The sequence below is a fragment of the Pyxicephalus adspersus genome, chromosome 7, assembly GCF_032062135.1.
Source record: "Pyxicephalus adspersus chromosome 7, UCB_Pads_2.0, whole genome shotgun sequence".
In the NCBI taxonomy this organism is placed as follows: domain Eukaryota; kingdom Metazoa; phylum Chordata; class Amphibia; order Anura; family Pyxicephalidae; genus Pyxicephalus; species Pyxicephalus adspersus.
This window is the reverse complement of record NC_092864.1, coordinates 66847440-66868526: the sequence shown is the minus strand read 5'-3', so window position 1 is coordinate 66868526 and position 21087 is coordinate 66847440. Positions and strand designations below refer to the sequence as shown.

General features: G+C 37.0%; 1 protein-coding gene across 3 annotated transcripts in view; it reads right to left on the bottom strand.

Moving 5' to 3' along the window:
- Positions 1-19946, bottom strand: part of LOC140335858 (E3 ubiquitin-protein ligase HECW2-like) — a 52254-nt gene extending 32308 nt beyond the window's left edge. For 2 of the 3 annotated variants that reach the window (XM_072418843.1, XM_072418845.1), the window contains exons 1-2: positions 19558-19946; positions 62-151 (exon numbers count right to left, since the gene is read on the bottom strand). The gene's annotated coding sequence lies outside the window, so the exon portion shown is untranslated. The remainder of the gene's footprint in view (positions 1-61; positions 152-19557) is intronic. The other variant, XM_072418844.1, reaches the window with a different exon arrangement.
- Positions 19947-21087: the final 1141 nt, after the last annotated feature.

Below are 21087 nucleotides of genomic sequence, written 5' to 3'. Positions count from 1 at the left end.
GACACAGGTATACTATTCCTGGTTGTTCTAAATTACCAGTTCTATATTTTTAAGACTATACCTTAGCAAGGCAAGGCATTTGAAATCCTGTGTCCAGTATCACTGAAAGAAAGATGATAGGTGCACTGCTCTTCTAATCTTTAAGTTGTCTCTGAAATACATTTAAATAGACATATAAATTACCATTACATGTATAGCAGCTTTATAAATATTACAATTTTTATAGAATTAAAAAAACATCAAAAAGTACTAAAAAAAATCACATTAATAAGAAGATATCACAAAACTTTTATTATTTGATTTTCTAATTTTCTGTTTTCATATACAAGATACTGGACTAAATATAGAGATGTTTACATTAGGCATTAAATGGTGCTCTCCATGGTTCAGTGATCATTTATTAAACATCTGATGACCAGCTGTACCCTGTGCAATACTTTGGTGTTTGAAAGACAGGAACAGCCATTGATTGTGCTCTATAACATAAGTTATATAATATCTATATAATAAGTCTTTGGATTTCTAGCATCATTAGGTCATATGTATAAGAATAACATCTAAAAACCTTTACACCCAAATAGCATAGTGTATTACACATTGCATTGCATATGCCTAGCATCAGCATGTGTCTTTCCCATAGCGTATCCGGGTAGATTCCAATTTCTGAAAGTGCAAAGCACAATTAGCAAAATTAGTTTTATAGAAATTAGACTGACATGACACATAATAACATTGGTATGTTAGATGGAGCAGCTGCAGAAAACACATTTGTGCACATTTAATTACCAATTCAGTGGAAATATTTGGTGTGGATACTGGTGCTAGGCAAACAATACAAAGAACTATTCAGTACAGTGAAGGCTTTGCAGCAACAATGATTAAAAATGGGAAACAATAAACCACAGGATGGAAAGAAATCTGCAGGAGAAGTAACAACAAAGCCACAGGGGGGAAACAATGAAACCACAGGACCACAGCGAACAAATAAACTAAAAGGTTACAGGTTACTTTGCTGCTACAGGAAAGGAGTAGCCGCCTCGCCAGACAGGGAATAAAAATATCTCAAAGAAAAGGATGTAGGTTTACAATGAAATGAGCAAGTTAAAGTGTATGACATTCAAGAAATCAGACCTAAAACATAAACTGAATAAATATAATTTCCCTAACAATTGATATTCTTCTTTTAAGAATATGATTGTACACTGTAGGGAATGTATTTAAAAAAATTCTCAATGCAAGTTTATTGTTGATCTGCCTTCAAATAGTAACCAGTTTAGCAAGGGCTTCCTCAAACTATGTGATACTGCGTGTTAAACTGCTCCATGGGGCTTCTTTTTAATGGCACCTGGAAGCAGTCTCAGCCATTTATTGGAGGCATTTGAGTGCAGTTGTAGAGTGGTGCAGGAAGCCAAGTTTGTGGAAGCTAAAAGGAAGTGGTTGTAGTGGTGGTCTCCCCAGCCCCTTTTAGCCGGGCGCACCGCCCGACCTTTTTCAGCAACCACTCCGCAGTTTTTGGGTGGTTACTGATGAGTTGGGTCAGAAAAACGGGGCTGCCACCCACTTAAAATTTCTTTCCACCCAGCTTAAAAAAAAAAATCAGGGTTGAGCACTTGGTTGGGACAGCTAGATACCCGGGAAAGGGGAATGTTAAGAACTGGTTGACATCAGTGAACCACAGCAATGCAACTAAAAAAAAAGCCCTTACTCCATTTTTTATTTACAAATTTTAGATACAATATTTATTTACTAGGTTATTTTTCATGTTTCCTAGATGCATAAGGCGTGAAACAATGTCATATCCAAGAGTCATTGCTATCCTATTTTCTCCAGGGATGTTGCAAAAATCGACACATAATATATTTACCCGAAGACAAGTATAGAAATGTTTGCTAATGTAATTTCCTTACTGCTTTTATGTGTTATCAGTTACTGAGCTAAGATACTCTAACATGACATGTCAGTATGTAATCCAAAAAGTTCAGAAAAACTGATTCCACAAGGTTTTCTTGAGAAAAGTTTTCTCTTATGAAAAGAGCATAGCGAGCCAGCTAGGTCTGGGGCCAAACATATCATCCTTCATTACGCTAAGAAAACATAAACATTTGAAAACTTGAAAAGTGAACTGAACGAAACGTCCAAACTCGCCATGATTTAGTCTGGCACTTTAAACTTTTTTGATTGGGTTGTACTTTCTGAGCTTTCCTGTACCCAGGGGGGAGCCAGTCAGTGCTTCCTAAAATATTTATTATATTTATCTTGATATATCTAAATATTTATAGACTGATAGATAAACTAACGTCTAAACGCAAGTGTGATCCAACGCCTCTAACTCATTTTCCCTTAGATGCTTGTATTTATACATTCTTTTCTTTCATATAAATTATTTACCAACCATGAGGAAGAATGTGTAAATTTAAAGTACTGCAGAACCTGTAATAAAATACATTGTTACCCGCCAGTATTCTTCACCTTTTTTTTTTTTTTTAATTTAAAGTAATTCACTATATTCTCATTTTTTTTTTCAATCATAATATTTTTAAAGTAAAAATAGTGGCACATGATAATTTTTGAGGTACAATGGTTACCTTTGAAAGCCCATAGCAAAAAGCACAATAATAAACCACTTTTCAGCAATATTTTACAAATCCAAGATTGTGCATTTTTTGCCTTGTCTTATATCCCTGTAAACAGAATTTAACCCAGCAAAAATGATCTTTTGATTTCTTTTTTTTTTTTTCAAACATTTAACAGCAGTGGATTTGCTGTAAGTGTACCAGTATAACTAATGACATACGTAAGTTGTTATGTATCATATTTACCAGTTGTAAAGAGGCAATGGGCCTAATTTATTAAAGCTCTCCAACGCAATGGATCTGGTCCTAGAATAAAAATGTTTGCTAACGAATAGCAAATGACCTAAAAGAAATCCAATGCAGATTTGCTGGATCACCCAAGTTCACTATTAAAAGTATCTGCATTCTGGGAGAGATTATATAAATCAGACCCAATGAGTGCAAAATTGTCCACACTTCTGCATGTTCATTGCCATGCTGGTCCCACAAATGTCCCCAGACTGTCTTCCTAACACTGTGCATATGCAAAGCACCATAACCAACATAAAATATCGGAACGTAGATACGGTTAGTTGGTATTCACAGTGCTGCCAAACTGTACACTTGGCCACCTTTCCCAGGTTGTTCCCAAATACCCAAATACATTTTGTGCACCAATGACTATTTATCCACATTTGTATTGTATCATTATATAAAATTTCTTAAACAGTATATTTCCCCTACCAAGGCAAAATGGTGCAGACTTGCATGCATGGCATAACAGCAGGATTTGCCATGCATTTGAGTCTGTATCCCCTCTTGCCCTCTGAATTATGTATGTTTCCTGCTGCCCATACTGAATCATTTATAAGTCAACATTAATGAAAAGATTAATGTTTATCATTGCAGTTAAAGCATTCAAAGGCAATGTTACTGTAAAGTGTTTGATATAATCTTCTAATGAAATAGAAAAATATAAGAAAAAAGTCAAATGGTGGTTGTTTACCCATTACAAATTCTTATGTGAGTTCTATAAAAAGTAAGCAAATGTTAACTATAATTAAACAATTCAACAATCATTTTTTTTTACTTTTCTGCCTTTTTTTCTCTTTGAACATTTACCGCATCCAATATCAAAATGCATGTGCCATAAGTCACCTCTTTGAAAAATAAGTGCAATGTATAAAACTGAATTGTGTTTTGCAACTTGGCATTGTCATAATATGGGAAAATAAAATTAATTTGTATGTATGTCTTGTGATTCCAATTTCAAAGCCCTTCAAGACAGTACATGCAGCCTGAAGAGCTGAATTTTCTGTACTGCAGTTTAGTAATAAAGCTAGGTCCCTGTTCCTGCCTGTGATTGGACAGTGGAGATGAAGCTCACTTATTGGCCCATTTATCACTCTGCTCTCTCAGCTTGTTTTTTAGCACATGAGCACTGCAGCACAGCTGATTGGAACATTGTGCTGCTTCTTTTTCCCTAGTCTGAGATCTGCTCTACAGAGGATTGCAAATGGCTGATACTAACTCAAATTCAGGTTGGTAATAAAAATAATCCCACTTTGAAGATTATTTCTTGGGCAAGCTCTTAGTGTTCTTTATTGGTGGGAATACTCAAAATTACTATGTAAACCATATGCTACAGAATTGTCTTTTATCCTTAGCCTAAACCCTGGTATATTGCATTTAACGTTTTACCTTTGTTTATTCAGATTGCAAGCTCTGTATCTCTTTAATTGTTATTGTATTGGTTCGTGTTTTTTGTCCTTTTATGTACGGGTTTGTGGATTTTCCTTAAAAATTAAATAAAAAAATTATTCTTGATGATTGTTTTATTGAACACATACAAAATCTTCCTGACATTGTGTTTTTGTATCTACCTAGAGCTTACCTTTATGAAGCTTCCCTTTCCTTTTTAAAACTTATATACAAATTTGAAAAGGAGAGATCTTAGAAGCTTCATAAATTATATGTATAAGAATATTGGAGATCAATATAATAATTTGGCAAATGCTTTATTGCAAAGACTGCAAAAGCACAAACAGACATTAAGGGTATATGGAAGTAAAAAGATTTGACCATAAGGCTTTACATTTTATTATTTTTTACAGAATATAGCAGCCATTCCCAACCCGGGTTCCATGAAACCTGGGGTTCCTACGAATGTTTTTAGTGGTTTCTTTAGCTGTGGCTAATTGGCCTTCCTTTTAATGTACCCTGCATAGCCCTTTGGGAAAACCATTGGGCTAACGCCAACATTCGTTTTCTGTAAAGGTGGCATTCTGAAAGCAAAAGTAAGGTTCATTTTTTCCACTCCAAATAATTGTATTTAAAATAGGTTCCTCAAGATCTGATATTTATTGCAAGGGGATAAAAAGGTTAAGAAAGGCTGGTTTAAAGATATGTCTTTCTATTAAAAATGTAATTCTTTGTCTGGTGATCACCATGGAGATTATAGGAATCACTGGTCAGAAGTAATGTGTTTGGCATACTGAGGCCAATGGCCATAGTTTTTAGGAATAATTCAACTTAACAAGCACAATTGGGTGCATCCACAAGTCAATGTACTCATTTTTAAAAGAAAAGGGTTGCACATTCACACATGCATGCTCCTGTTGATGCTCATGCACACAAATATTTTAGAAAAGCTGGTCATTTATTGGTAGAAGCAAGCAAAATGTATTTATTCCACATTTTACTGAATATTTTAGCTATTTATTATGCATTATTTTACATTAAAATACAGATTGCACAGAACCGTTTTCTAGACATTTTTTTTCTTTTAATGAGAGCCTCGGTTATAATGGCTTTCACAAATACCATCTGGAAATAATATCTCTCTGGCAAAGAATTTGTTTTTTTTATTGGCCTATATCATATATGTATAGAAAATGCAATAATTAATAGTTCAGTAACAAAGCATTTTTTTTCAGCAAAAGGACTGTATAAACCTACATTTTAAAACTGAAGAGGTCTTCCAAGATCATGGAAATATTAAAGTGGATAAGAACAGTTGCCCAAATAAGAAATACCACATTGATAAGACTTACTCTAAAGCAGGGGTTCCTAAATGTCTGAATTTTAGCCACTGAACCCAAGAACATATATATATATATATATATATATATATTGGCCAAAACGCTATCTTTTTAAGCTTTTTAGCCTTACCAATAAATAATTCCTTGCACTTGTTTTTATGCTGTGATATTTTGTTTAAAAATGCTATTTTAGACCTTGTTACTTTTTATAAAGAACTTTCCCACATAGGAAACACTGTAGATGCTGCTTCTCATTTTTGCAAACTTTAGTAAATAAATGGGTAATTGGCTTCCTAATTTTGTGTGTGTTTTTACCCTTGTTGATTATCTGATTATTAACTAATAACTTTATTAAGGTCTGAACAGGTCACTATCTATTGTTGTCAGAGACTTCCCCTAGTAGCCATGTACTCTAAGATACCAAACACCCTTATATGCGTACATCAATCACATTCCTAACCACCTTGCTTTGTATTGTTCATCTGCCAGAATATAAGTGATATTGTCTACAAACATACTTTGCATAGTGTATGTTGTGCTCTTTTTGTGCTCATTGAAATCGGTGTGCTGCGTATGCTCTGTGCTGCGTATGCTCTGTGCTGCGTATGCTCTGTGCTGCGTATGTTCTGTGCACATATGCTGTGTGCTGTAAACAGGTTCATCAATTTCTCTTCACTTCCTTAGAAAGAAATCACTGCAGTGTCAATGAAGGCAAAGAAAAATAAATGTCCGTAGCTCTAAATATTAGGGAATTTCAGCTTGATATAAATTTGTACCAGAGTAGCTAGTGCTATAGTCATATTCACACAAATTAACTTCTGTATGGACAAAGCAGTTCTGATTTCATTTCTGATTTTCCTCGCTGCCTCTAAAGTCTCCTGAGAAAAGATCTGTGCTGCCAAAGCTGAGAAGCATAAAAATTGTGGAGACCACACATTACATGACCAGCAAACCAGGAAAGTCAAGACTGTCTTAGAAATTCTGTGCCATCATAAAACCAAGTTGCAAACAAATAAATGATATACGCAAGGTCACTAGAATACAACATACGAAATATTCTTTAAAAAAAAAAATAGGCTTTACCACTCCTGGGCATAGCTAGGTATGCAGGATTGTTTTCAAAAGCACCTGTTTTTTTTTACAAAATTATTAAAAAATGCCTAAAACCTTTTTTGAAACACTTCCCATTCAAGTTTATGGAGGCGGGACAGGTAATACCAGCCCCTGGTAAAGAAAATGCTCCCGCCTCCTGCCCCGTCATATGACGGACCTATTCTATCCAGTGTTATCCATTTTTAGCATTTTTGAGTGGTAAAACAGGAGAAAGATTAGGAATTAAGCAGAATATTATTTTTATTTGTTTTATTGCATTTTTGCTTAGAGAATAAAAATAATAAAATATGTAGTCTGAAACATTTTGTTCCCCAATTGTAAATAATAAAAGAGCAAACAATTCTGCTATCGTTTAATTTCTGAAAATAATGACTTTCCTTTTATTGATGCTGCCTAATGTGATCTCACTTTTCCTGTTAAGTGCATGTTTTTACAGAGTCAGTTAATACTCAGCAGAAACGATCTGCTATTTTCAGACCACGCTGCACTCGTTAACACAAGGAGGGTTTATATTAGAGCTTCAAGGGTAATCACTATTATACCATAATTTCTTACAGGTAGATCAAAGAGAAATGTAGGACAATGTCAACTAATTTTGAACATGAAAACTTAATATGGTGTGCTCACAAGGGACTGGTAAATAATTGAAGACATAGTTAAACACGCAGAAATCTCCAAGATGTAGTTTCACGTGATTTATACAAGGGTGTTGCTTTACTTGTCTTTACTTTAAATATCAGGCTTTTACATCTCAATATCTTAATGGCTTTCAATCACTTAAAGCTACTATGCAGGGTGTCCCAAAAGTCACTATGCACTTCCTTTTTTTTATTTCTTTCTAGGTATCATTTGCAGAGACTTGAGGCCATCGGCATATGACAACTTAGGCTTTGCAGTTTTTGTAAGCGTATCAATCCCTTAACCATGGCTCACCAAATGACATTGGAGCAGCCTTGCAAAATTGCGGAATATTATGATGCTCATGTGGAAATGTGTGAATCACTCCTACACCATTACAAAAACAACCCTCAGCTCTTGGAAAACTTATGGTTCAGCAACAGGTCTATCTTTCATCCCTCTGGTCGGGTTAACTAACACAACTGTCGAATTTGGGGAGAATCAAACCCATTCTCAAGCATGAACGAGTCTCCGAAGCCGGTGGTTTGGTGTGCAATGTCTAGCACTGGGCTTATCCAACCATTTTTCTTCCACGATGCATCCGGTAACATGACCACTGTTACCTGGAGATGCTGCAGGAGTTTGCTGTGTCACAACTTCAGGCCAGGGGTGACCTTGCTAATGTCTTTTTTCAACAAGACGGAGTCTCCCCCCACTTTGCCAAGTTAGTCAGAGATTACCTGAACATCAAAATTTCTGACCGATTGATCGGTCAAAGGGATCCCCTCAAATGGCCTCAGCGCTACCCTGACCTTACACCTTGTGACTTTTTTTTTGTGTGACTTTATCAAAAGAAAGGTGTATGCCACTAAGTCCCAAAACCTGTCACAGCTTGAGGAAAGAATCCGCAAGTTCTGCATCAAGGTCGGGGAAGAGACACTGAAAAACATTGGCGAGGCTTGCGTGGCTGAAAGTTGTCGAAAATGGAGGCACTCATGTGGAGGTATCCAACTAGTCTTCAAGGCGTTTGAACGTGATGGCAAACCTAGCCAATAAAACTGCAATGACTCGTTTGCTGATGCTAAAAATATGAATAAACTCAGTTTCTTGTGTAATTTTTAGGAATTCGTTAAAATTGTATATTGACTTGTGTAACACCCTGTACATGTTCAGTGTTGGATTCCTGTTCACAAAAGACCTGGTGATTGTCTGCTAAAATTAGGCACACCCCAGTCTATTTTTATTATTTGTCATTTGTATAAAGTTGTCCTGTTTTCAAGGAGATATAAACTTTCCCCTTTCTGCAGCTTATTTGGCTTAAAAGAAGTTTTGAATTTTGCAGTCAGTCACTAGGGGAGGCGCGGTACGGAGGATATTGCCTCCTGTTTGCAGAAGACTCATGACATCATCGTTATCTTCCTCATCATTCTAGGAAAAGTTACTTTCCTGATAATCAAAGATTATCTTTTTAAAATGAGGGCTTTTGTAAAGTTTGATGGAGGATAGGATCCTTATCAGGTTGATTTTGCTTCTCACGCACTATGTATTTGATTTACTCTACTGACCCTGTTGTCTCTGCAAAAGAAGGTGAGAGAAAACCCTTTTCCCTACAACACTTGTTCTGTTGACAACTATCTAAGAGGGAATTTTTTTTCATGTAGAAGTGGAACATTTTTATTTCTGTTGGGTTGACTAAGCTCTGCCAACTGCCATCACCCACCCTGATCTTTCTGGTTGCTATGCTGGTTCTATTGGGATTTGCAGATGGTTGGGCTCACCCATAAAATCAATCACTAGTAAAAAAGTGAAACTAAGTTATCACCACTAGTAAGTTTATTTTAAGATTATCAACTACCCCATTCATTAAAATGCACATTTAATAATTCTCACACAGCAGGGAAATGTGAAATAGGAGCAGCTAGTCAGAATCCAAGATCAATATACTATTAGATTACATCTTGATTTATCGCTTACTTCCTCTGCTGATTTAAAGTAACATTGCCAGTAAATAAAACCCACCCCTGAACAGAGCCAAATTGTGCATCTGTTTAGAGTAAAATTCTGTCCTATCTTCAGTGCTAAATCTGTCACATTTTGATGCCCAGAATTCCATGCACAAGGATTGGGAATACACTGGAAAACAATCCAATATACTTTGCTACAAAGACATCCTCGATTTTTTTTAGATATTCCTAACCTGTTTACCAAAGAAGAAAAAATATTTTTATTGAACCCACATTGGTCAAGTTAAAGCAGAATAAATACAGACATGGAGTAAATTGCTGGGGCTTCTGAAAACAGAACAAGATATAAATATGTATAGAATCATGTTTCCTATTTAAGTAAATATGCAGCATAAAAAATAATATAGCAGGAACAAAACTTTAAACACAAAACGTAGGCAGCAGTTAGGGATATTTGGAGACTTAAGTATTTTCTGCTTAAAGTTTTTACTTACTACCTGCTAGCCAATTGTTGTTAAATGTGGTTTATCAAAAAGTAATCCCAGTGTTAGTGCTGTAGCCTTTAATATGTTTGTACATCCCTGAAATATGTGCCCTATAAAGGACCCTGCAAATGCAGAGAAATAACTGTTGAACTGCTAAAAAAGCACTCTGCTCCTATATTTTTGTAGATGTACAACTACATTCCTTCTACTGTCCTCATCTCCCCAACATAGAAATTGTTATATAGTCCAAGAAAAGAAATTCTAGAGCTATTTACACTCCTTGACATAACATTGGAGGTGTACTAAGGACACAATGTTTTCTTTAAACATATTTATCAGATATAAAAGAACACTTGCAACTGTACATTTCCCTGATCAAAAGGGGGCAAATAAGAATAGTTCAATGTTAGGATTTATGTACATTTTACTGGATTTTATATACACATCTAACACAGATCAGTCTTATCACTCATCCATCCTTCCCATTGCTCCTCTTCTGCTGCATCTCTTTGTAGTTCTCTCCATTGGCTTCCAATTCACCTTAGAATCAAATTCAAGCTCCTGTGCTTTGCCTTCAAATCCCTCCAGTTATTGTCCCACTTACATTTCTGACCTGATAGAAAAATACTCCCCTGGCCGCTCTCTTCTCTCCTTTATTGACCTACTAAGGACTTCCTCACTCATAACCTCATTACACGCACGGCTCCAAGACTTTTCTACAGCTGCCCCAACTCTCTGGAATGGTCTTCCCCATCCTATTCGGTTTGCCCCTACTTTCTGCTCGTTTTAAAGGAGCACTCAAAACCCATCTTTTTAAACTTGTCTACCTGTCTTCTTCTGTCTTTTAAAACCTTCACTACTTCCCTTCATTCCATATCTCCCATCCTATTGTATGATATGGGTACTACACAGTCACTGTACAGGATCCCAGGGACTATTTTTCATAAAGTAACATTTTGTTTTAAAGTTTATTGTTGTTGTATATTGCAATTTGATAGGAACTGTTAATAAAGAATAGTAAAGTGACTAATGGGCCCCTTTTAATGTTAGAGAAAGAGTAGATGAAGTGCAGAATTATACTGAAATTTGCTAAATATGCCTAGAATATAAGAGTGAAATTTACCTTCTGCAGCAAACAATTCATTATCAACGCTAAATGCTATGAAAAAAAGTCAATGCTAATGATCTAGGATTACATTTGCAATCTGAGCAGTTGATTTATCCATCACTCGTGCATTTAATTAGTATGAACATATTCAATGTTAGTGAACTCAAATTGCTTACAAAAATACAATTTCAATATTCATATATTGTTGAAAGGAACTGTAACAAATACCACTTGGTTTACTAAGTATTAAGAAAAGGCTAAACGATCTATATTGTACAATGAATAGGTAACAACATAGAATAACGAAAAATGCACAAGAAGACAAGAATTAAGAGGTAAGATACAAAGAGGGAAAAGGTTTACATTATTGATTTGAAAATGCCAAAGCATGACACTAATGCACAATGTAAAACAATCTAGATTATGTTTCAAGTCAAGACTGACCTACATACAGTGCACACAGCCTTAAAACTCAGACTACTCAATTAGGATAGCAGAGGGCGAAAAGATGGATAGATAAAGCACTGATATTCACACTGCATAAAGTAAAATATAAAGCCATAAATAGAATATGTTTTCATATATGGAAAAAAAAGATGAAAAAATAGAGATAAAAAGTTGTAGAGTTTAAAGTACAACCCCCAAGCCCAAATACTCAAGCATTAAATGACTGAAAGGTGTTTCTTCTGCTAGAGGTCAGCTCATCTGTAATAATGTAGTTACCTGTATAATAAAAGTATATGTATAACCAAAACCTTTTTTGTTTTTGGTAGAGAACAAACAGAACCTTAGTGCCACTTAGATTCCAAGGGTCCAGTATACATTTTAAATTTCATCAAGGAAAGCCAGATCATCTTTGGAGTTACAAGAATCACCCTTCTTCAGGGCTGAAACAGAACAATTTTATCTGGACCAGTCAGAAGGATCAAAACAGCAGCTTTTAGATAATATACTGCCTGCCCAAAGGAAATCTTCGATTATGGCAAACATTCGCCATGGTATAATTTCACTAAGTGAAACTACATTTCACTAAGTCACAACATTTCTTTCCATCCAGAGTTGCATTCATTTTTCACCAATACCTAAAAATTGTACTGATGATGGGAGAATTGGACCACTGAATTAAGACTTCTCGTCACATCCCAAAGATACTCAATTGGATTAAGGTTTGGAATCTTTGGTAGCCAATCCATATGGGAAAATTATGTCTCGTGTTCACTCAACCACAGTTTGACTCTTAAGAATCCTAGCATTATCATCTTGAAATAGACATTGCTAGAAAAACCTGGTCATTCAGTATGTTTAGGGGGTCATTTTATGGGCACAATACATTGCTCTACCTACCCTGACACTGGAGCTATATTAGGAGGCTAATGGTAATATTTTCCCAAAATACATTAAATATCCTAGATGGAATTGGTGCAACTTTTCCTTATTTTGTTTTCACATATCCCTAGCAGCCAATCATGCAAAGAGCTGCTAACTTATTCCAACATAAAAAAAACATTCAACAATCCTCTGCGCCTCGCAAGTAGTATTATATTGAAATTTATTACTGCTATCTGTACATCCATTAGGTAGTATCTACCTCTGTGTTTGTCCTGGAGACCATAGTACAGGAAAGAAAAATCAACAAGAACAAGAACAAGTGGTGAGGGAACATCATTTAATGTGATTCCAGAGACAGCGCTCTAAGAAGGAATTTCCCCTCAGTTTGTGGAGATTGTCTCCCAATTTTTTATAGCTTTGCTGGGGACAGTGAAGGCAAATCTCCCTAATGAGACCCAGACACCTTCAAATAATTTTAATGAGCATTCTACCAAATCGGGTCTGGTAAGAAAAACCTGGTTGGTCTGGCACATTTACTAGTATATCGCTTACCATGTTGGTTTATCGCCAGGTGTGTACCTTTGCATATGGGTGTAGGCATAGGTGTACCTGCTTCACAGAAAAATTTGCATTCATGTCTGCCATGTTCACATGCTCCTGTATTTCTAGTACCTGTGTCAAGTGGCTCATTTAAACCTTTGTAGCCTCTTTGCTAAGTAGTTTCCAGCTTTTTATTGTTTGGCATGTCTTGTATGGCCTATCATTCAGTCTGTCCCAGCTTCTGTTCCGGACTTCTGCCTTGCCTCCAAATCCTGGCTTGACCTCACTGCCCACTAGATTCCATTTGGCTTTGCCTCCATGTTTTCCTGGCTCTTACCTTGGCCATCCTTAATACTGCACCCTGCTGAGCCATCTACACCCATGGCCTCAAGTTGTCTATAGTCCTCCATATGATGCTGCCGTCACAAGAACTGGCACTGCAATTCCAACAGCCAGCTCCATATTGCCTTCACGCCACCTGTTGCCACTACCAGATGGGCCAGAATGGTGAGGGAGACTGCCATTTTTCAGTTTTTATTATGTGATAGGCGTTCCATATTAGCTACATCCTTTCCAACAGTTGAGCAACAAAGACTTCCATATGGAAAACATCCTAAGCCACTAAGCCAAAAGTTTAAAATTAGATTCCTCTACTTTACCTGGTGATAGCAGATGTATGGGTTTAGAGCAGACCGGTGTGGGTTGTCAGGATGGGTAACATTAAAAAGACATATTATACAATAGGTGGTGTGTTTGTTTTTATGGTATTGAGTTACATATCTTTTAGACATAAAGTACTGGAATCCAATTAAGTGAAGTCAATGAATCAAATTTAGTCCACCCAAAGGGTGATATTCTAGTTTAAATGGAATCTGCTGAGGGAGTCAATCCCATAAAAATGTCTTTTTATATAGTAATAAATACATACCCAACAGAAATGGGCTCCCCTTACAATGGCCACAAAACATGTACACACCCATAATTTCAAACATGCAGATCGAACAAATACAGTCCTCTGGTAAAAGACAGGGAAACAGTTTAAATTAGGTGAGTTCAAACCATAGAACTAACAAAAGCTGACTTGAATACTAGTAAACAATACACAAAGCAGACATCATTGTGTAAAAATAGTTGTCAGACCAAATTTTAGTAAAGGGTATTAGATCTAAGGGACTGACATTGTAATAATTGTTGATGCCAGAAATTATCAACTCAGCTTCTAAAAATGGCTAGCCTCTTGGGATTTTCAAATACAGTAGTCTCTTAAATATGGAGCCATGTGTTTGTTATCTACTTATTCCATTTTACAGATTTCATGACATATTTATTAGGTTTTTGTTCCTTTTCCCTGCATGCAGGAACCAATTAGAGCAACACTGACTTCAATACACATTGCAGAAGCCAACTGTACTAATTATCCACCTTAAGGGCTTATACACGCAAGGAAATTAATTGTCATTTTTGTGCTTAACTAACCAACCTAATTAATATTACAATCAGTAATCAATTGGTCAGAAGCCTCAAAACGCACTTATTTTCTTAAAAAATATGTGTAGAGTTTCCAATATATACTAAATATAGCCATGTGAAGAGACGTGCTATGTTTGTTATACGGCTTGGGGAACGTGAATATTATGAATGGTAACTTGGGTACATCAAATGGTTGCAAAGTATGGGGTGGGTGCGCTTCAATTGGTTGGTAGTACAGGTTACTATTTATAATACTCACGTTTTACTGCTGTATACCAAACATAACAAGAAAAATCTAGGCACTTTGAGGTCTTCTAAAGAGGAAAAATGTGAACTAAAACCCTTTTTAAAGACTTATTTTGGACAACAGAGTGGCAAAATGGCTGAGACAGAAGTAGAAGTTCTAAAAAGGCAAAAAAAACAGCACTGGTGCAAATAAACAAAAAAAAGACATATTGGGGTCGTACAATTATTTAATTCTCTCATTGGGCCTGATATAATAAAGCTCTTCAAGACTGGAGAAGATAGTCTATCATGGGAGAACCTGGCCCATTGCGTCACTCCTGAACATTACAGTTCCGTAGGATTCTTTGACACCATCTCTGATTGTCTATGGTCTAAGGTGATACCCCCAAAAAAGTCTATTGAGCTCTAAAATGTGGCTAGGGCAAACCAAATCAACCCTAATTAAGTATACATTACCCATCTATGAAGAGGGAGGGAAGGATGGGTTAGGTTGCTTTATAGGAAGGAGACAAAAATGAAAAATACTCTAAATATGTGTACACTTTATACGTTTAGGATACTAAACGTATCCTTTAACGCAATACATGTTAAGTATGCATATTACTGCAATGCAATAGTGTAAATGTCCTCTATAAATTTAGTGAGTAGGCCATTGAATCATAGCTTAGCATGTAAAATGGCATTTCCCCATATATCATTTTACCTCCTATAGTAAATGGGAACTCAAGTTTTAGGGGTTCTGGAGTGCTCCAGAACACGGGGTTCTAAAATACAGTCTGAGAACACAAATCTGAACATTGTTACCATATTGGAATTAAGAAAAGAATTATTACCAAAATCCCAGCAAAACCAAACTAAGGCAAGTAATGCAGATTGTAAGCAATCATCAGCTTTAGTTTTAGTAAAGCCAAGAAAATACATTCTAATTTTTGTTTTCAACAATTCCAGCTAGTGCAAGGGTCTTATTATCTTACAACCTTCTTTGTTTCCCCTCAATTTGTACATGCATTGGTCTACCATATGTCTCTGCTGTCACTCAGTTTAATTGTTTCACAGGCTTTGGAAGGGGGGGTGGTGTCCCAGGGGGAAATATTAATTATGATTTTTTTTCCATAGAAACAAAGGCTTTCTGTTTTACATTACCCCATTGTTTATAGGCTATGTATTAGATTGTTGTACCGTGACGTGTCGGAGTAAATAAACAGTGGTATGTAATATAGAGAAAAAGGCAAATAATATAATTTAGTACGTAACATTTTGGAAAGCCATGTTTTCATCATTGCCTTCTTTCTGATGATATCTGATGATCATCACAGCAAAGTTGCTTCCTAACACAAGATGACCACTTTGCTCTTGCCTAATGTAGGAGAAGCGGGGCCACCATGTACAGTACTGTGCGCTTCCCATAACCACAAACTGATTCGCCAAGGCATAGCACGCCATCATGTTCAGCTTGTAACTCTACTGTGGGTGCTAGCTACTCCTTCTAACATATCGTGATAGTAACCCCAAAGGTCATGAACTCACAATTATACGTGCACTCCTGTATTGGAAGTTACATGCCATAGCTGCTAAGATGTACATAGCTCTCAGCCATATCTGATGCAAAATCTGATGTTTTAAATGCAAGGCATAAAGAAACTATGCGGGTATTTTATTTATGTAGAGATTCATCAAATATGAGCCATGTCATGGACACTGTTCAACTGGTAATACTTTGACCTGAGCAACCCTATGGTGAAATAAATAAGCAGACTTCACTTAATGTGGAACTAAACTTCCATTGATGTGGGTGAACTTTTGCCATAATCGGCAAGCATGCACATTATTTTTGCTGATTATGGCACAAATTTACCTTTTTGTAAGTGCCTTGCAGCAATGACAGATCTAGGAACCTGTGGCTGCTGCATCCATTTGAGGCCTTCATCCTAATTCCCAGTGTTCTACTAAGTCCTTTTTAGCCGGGTGCACCACCTGGTACTTTTCAGTAACCACCCAGCTGTTTTTGGGTGGTTACTGAAAAGTTGGGTCAGAATACAATGGTCACCACCTACCATCCAACCTAAAATATTTCAGGCGGGAAAACTAACTGCCTACTTTTTAAGGTCCATGGCAATCCTTTTCGGGCAATGGATGGCCACTGATGATGTAACTGCGTTACATTGTTCCAGCATCTGGGTCAATTCTCGTCAGTTTTCCATTTAGAGCTGGGCTCTGCAATACATGGTGCATGGGCAATGTAGGTAAAATACAAAAGGCCAGGGGAAAGTATTTTTTGGAAATTGTATTTCTCCTCTGCCAAAAAACACAAAACTCTACCTTCTAGTGATTTTTTGTTTTTTTTGGCTTTAGTTCTGTATTGAAAGTAAAATAAAATCAAAGCCCACTTGTTTTAATCCAATAGTTGATAATTTAAGAGATGTGGGATCCTTAACTACAACCTAATGTCACCAGAGGGCCACATATACCATTCACCATTTCGAATTATATGGAACGAGGACTTCCTAGAGGAGACAGTCATGGACTTAGTGACAGAAGTGGTTGGAGACATGCTATAGGAGTCAAAGACTAAGAACATGTTAAATGAGACTGCTAAAGATCAATGCTATTACAGCTGTTTTACAAATCAGTGATCCCACTACTGATTGATAGGGTCCAGGGGCCACACTGCAAACATCAAAAGGACTCCACGAAGCCACTGGGCGCCAGGGACTTTTCTTTCTCTCCCTATACATATAAATATAATGTGCATTGCAGACATTCTGGCCCAGAGCTAATCACTGATCATAAAAATAAGAACACAGTATGAGCTGAGAATTTCTTTTGCTGACCTCCTTCTGAAGTTGATAATCACCTGGCTGTATGCAATGCTCTCTTACTGAACTGAAAAAAGCATGCAAATCAGGATATTCAAAATTCATAAGGCCTATTGACACTTGTCCATTGTATACAGCAAAACCTGTGCATTTTGCTGCATGAAAATGGGCCCACTCACACATACATGTTTAGTATGGACCTGATTTATTAAAGCTCTCCATAGCTGGAGAGGATACACTTTCATTAGTGAAGCTGGGTGATCCAGCAAACCTGGAATGGATTTCTTTTGCTATTTGTTAGCAAATGTTTTGAATTCTGGACCAGATCCATTCCAGGTTTGCTGGATCACCCAGCTTCACTGATGAAAGTGTATCCTCTCCAGCCTTGGAGAGCTTTATTAAATCAGGCCCTATGTGTAAACACAAGTACCGTATAATGCACGATACAATGTGAATCCAGTAATCCTAATCTGATTGTAGGCTTATCATTAAGGTCGCTAAACACAGCAGAAACTAATATTTCAGCAGTTTGTCCACAATGCCAGGCTTTATTCCTCATCAATATGGGATTCAAAATCCTGGCCCAAAATATTCAAAACACACTTGAAGACTCAAAGGTTTCATTACATACAGTGGACAATGCACCAAATTTCCAGCTTTCAGTATTCCTTAAAGCCCAACTAAACCTCTGTATTCCGGATGATTAAAAACAAAAAAGTGTTTAAAGTCTTATAGGTCATCCTTGGAAAATAGTGACAACCTAAATAGAATAGTCTGTCTATTGCCAGGTGCTACAGGAAAGGACCCTTGCTCTGTGTGTAAACAGTGATCTCCATGCAGAGGTCTGACACACCCTCTAAATCAAACTCTGCAATCAGGAAGAGCTATAGGCCTAATTCAGCAGGGGATGGGGCAGAGAGTCCACTGCTTTACAGGAGTCAGAAGCAATTATGGTGTACATGGAGTTAGCAAAAACTATTAATAATATTATTATTAAATAGGAATTATTACGCAGCGCTGTACATTATTTAGGGGTGGCAAATGACAGACAGATACAGACAATGACAAAGGAGGAGGAGAGGACCCTGCCCCGAAGAGCTTACAATCTAGGAGATGTACCGATTCCACAAGCCTGACTTTCACACAAATAGCAAAGTCCTTCTCAGCAGGTGTTGCCAGGGTACAGGCTTTTCTACTCATGCTGTGGTTGCTTTCTATAGAAAATGAACAGTAACACATTAAACACATTTACTTTTTATGCACTTGGAATGTATTCAGCTGAATAAGATATAAAAGTGTAAGTGGCCTGTAATGTATACCAGCACACAATTGCAAACTATATAGTGGACAATTACAAAAACAACTGAAGATATACGTGAAAGCCTTACAAAGGCTAGAAGGGGCCTGCCAACAGACTATATGACCATTTCATAATCCTTACAAAATAAAACTTAACCCTTGGCTGAAGGATGTGGGGTGCAGCCCTTATTTTGATTGGTAACCAATTTGTTTTCTGATGTACGTATCCTAAATGTTTATACAAACACGCTATTCAAGGAAGAGAACATTGGACCATATCCAACCCACGTGTCTGTAATTTAGGTGTAACCACCCAGAAAATGAAATGTCAAAGGAAAGTATAGTGATGTTGCCATAACAGAATGATCATGGCTATGTCCTTTTGTTGCAGCTAGCCTGCACTACACACTGCAGCAAAGCACCAATCCTACAATATAAACAATGTTATCCCATAGTGCTGGCAATGCATGTATTTCCCACTAGATCCTGGCTATATGATATTCCAATAATAATATATTACTGACAATGACCCAACCCTATATACTGTCATACTGAAAGCTCTATTTATCTGCGCTACACAGGGACCAACTGGGTGATGATGTGCTGAACAGATGGCGAGTTTAACTGTCGCATATATTAAAATGCTTTATACTCTCAGGCTGTACACACAACAAGCAGTAAAATGATAAATATGTGATGCATAATGTTTATTTATTATTAGATGGATAGTTATATATATTTATAAGGCTTGCCATATGTAAGGTAAATATGACTATAAGAGGAGCACACAATAGATCTGCTGGGCAGGGGTCAGATTAAGGCAGAATTATAATGGGTCCCAGTAATCCCAGGTTACATGTGGCAGAGGGAACTGATCATCATACTGTAGGGATACATTGTACAATGCTTGCAGCTTAGTCATTATTGCCATGATTAGAGGAAATACATAGAGATAGTGGAAGAAGATAAAACCTACCTATTAGATGATGTGCACAATCAGCAGTAACATGGAGGAGGAGGATGATCTGACTACGTATACAGAATGTGTTGTCAGCCTTTACACATCCATTGCTGCTTGTAGACCCATTGCATCTCTTCCTGAGTCACTGGCTGCTCTGTGAGGTCGGATTCTTTGCAGGGTGAACTGATGGAACATTCACTAAGATTGCATAGCAGAATGTAAAGCATGCTCTGATTGGAGGGGAGCAGGCCCCTCTTTATTGGGCAGGTTCTGCTCTCCTAATACACAGCACTGTTCAATATAGCCAAGTATAGGAAAATCCTGCAATGCCGATCATGCATGCTATATTAAAACTCAAAAACAAAACGCTGCATGTCGATAGGCAACATCAAAACGGAGTCCTGTGTGCCAAATTCTTTCCGGAAAATGCAGCACCCCCGACATCAATGTAGATGTGCACTTCTCCGATCTGGCCACTAGATGGTGCCAAAGGGTATACAATTGTGAATGCTGGGGAAATAGAACTCAAATACAATGGACAAAATAACATTGTAATACAAAGTCATTCCTTTTCAAGTAGGCTTTGGTATTTTTTTGGCAGTTGGTATTCTGTTATTATAGTCTTTAATGGCAGTAGGATTGGGCAATAGACCCTGGAACTATATCATAGAAAACCTTTTCTCCATACTCCTAGATTGTAAGCTTTTCGGGTCAGGGTCCTCTCTTTGTCCTGTACCACTGTCTGTATTCCTCTGTCATTTGCATCCCCTATTTAATGTACAGCGCTGCATAAAATGTTGGCACTATATAAATCCTGTTTATAAATAATAATAATAATAATAATTATAATCACTTAGCATTTGATAGTTTTGAAACAGAAATATATAATTGTCAATCATGTCCCTACAATAATCATAGATCAATAACACATATAAAGCAGTTTTTCCCAACTAAAGTTCCTCCAAAATTTGCTAGGGGTTCCTTGATCAATGAGAAACTTGTTCATTTTGACACCAGAGATCTTTTTGGCATCTGTACATCTGTAACGTACAGTGCTACATAATATGTTGGTGCTATATAAATCCTGTTTTTTATTATTATTATTATTATTATTATTATTATTAATGAAAATAGTATCTGTGTGTGTGTTCTGTGTAGTATCTGTGTGACATTGTTCCCACTGGCCAGCAATGTAGGGGAATTCTTCCTAGCGCCCACAACACTAATGTACTATGTGCTGTGGATATTGTCATTTTAGTAGAAGTTTACTGAAAACCTTATGGTTCTCAATTATCTGGTAAAATGTAATATTCACCCTGCACTCTCTGCTGGTTCTATTGCCTCTCCTCCCCAGTCTGATAACTCATTATCTCTCTGCTCCTTCACTCTCCTGATTTCTCTGTCTGCGCTCCTGCACCTTTTTTCTCCACTGATACTTTCTGGTGACATCTCACCCAACCCTGGTCCCCCTCACAGCCTACCTGTTCCCCACACTTTCAGCAAGATTCACCCTTCTCCTAACCTTATCTCTATTCACCTTACCCG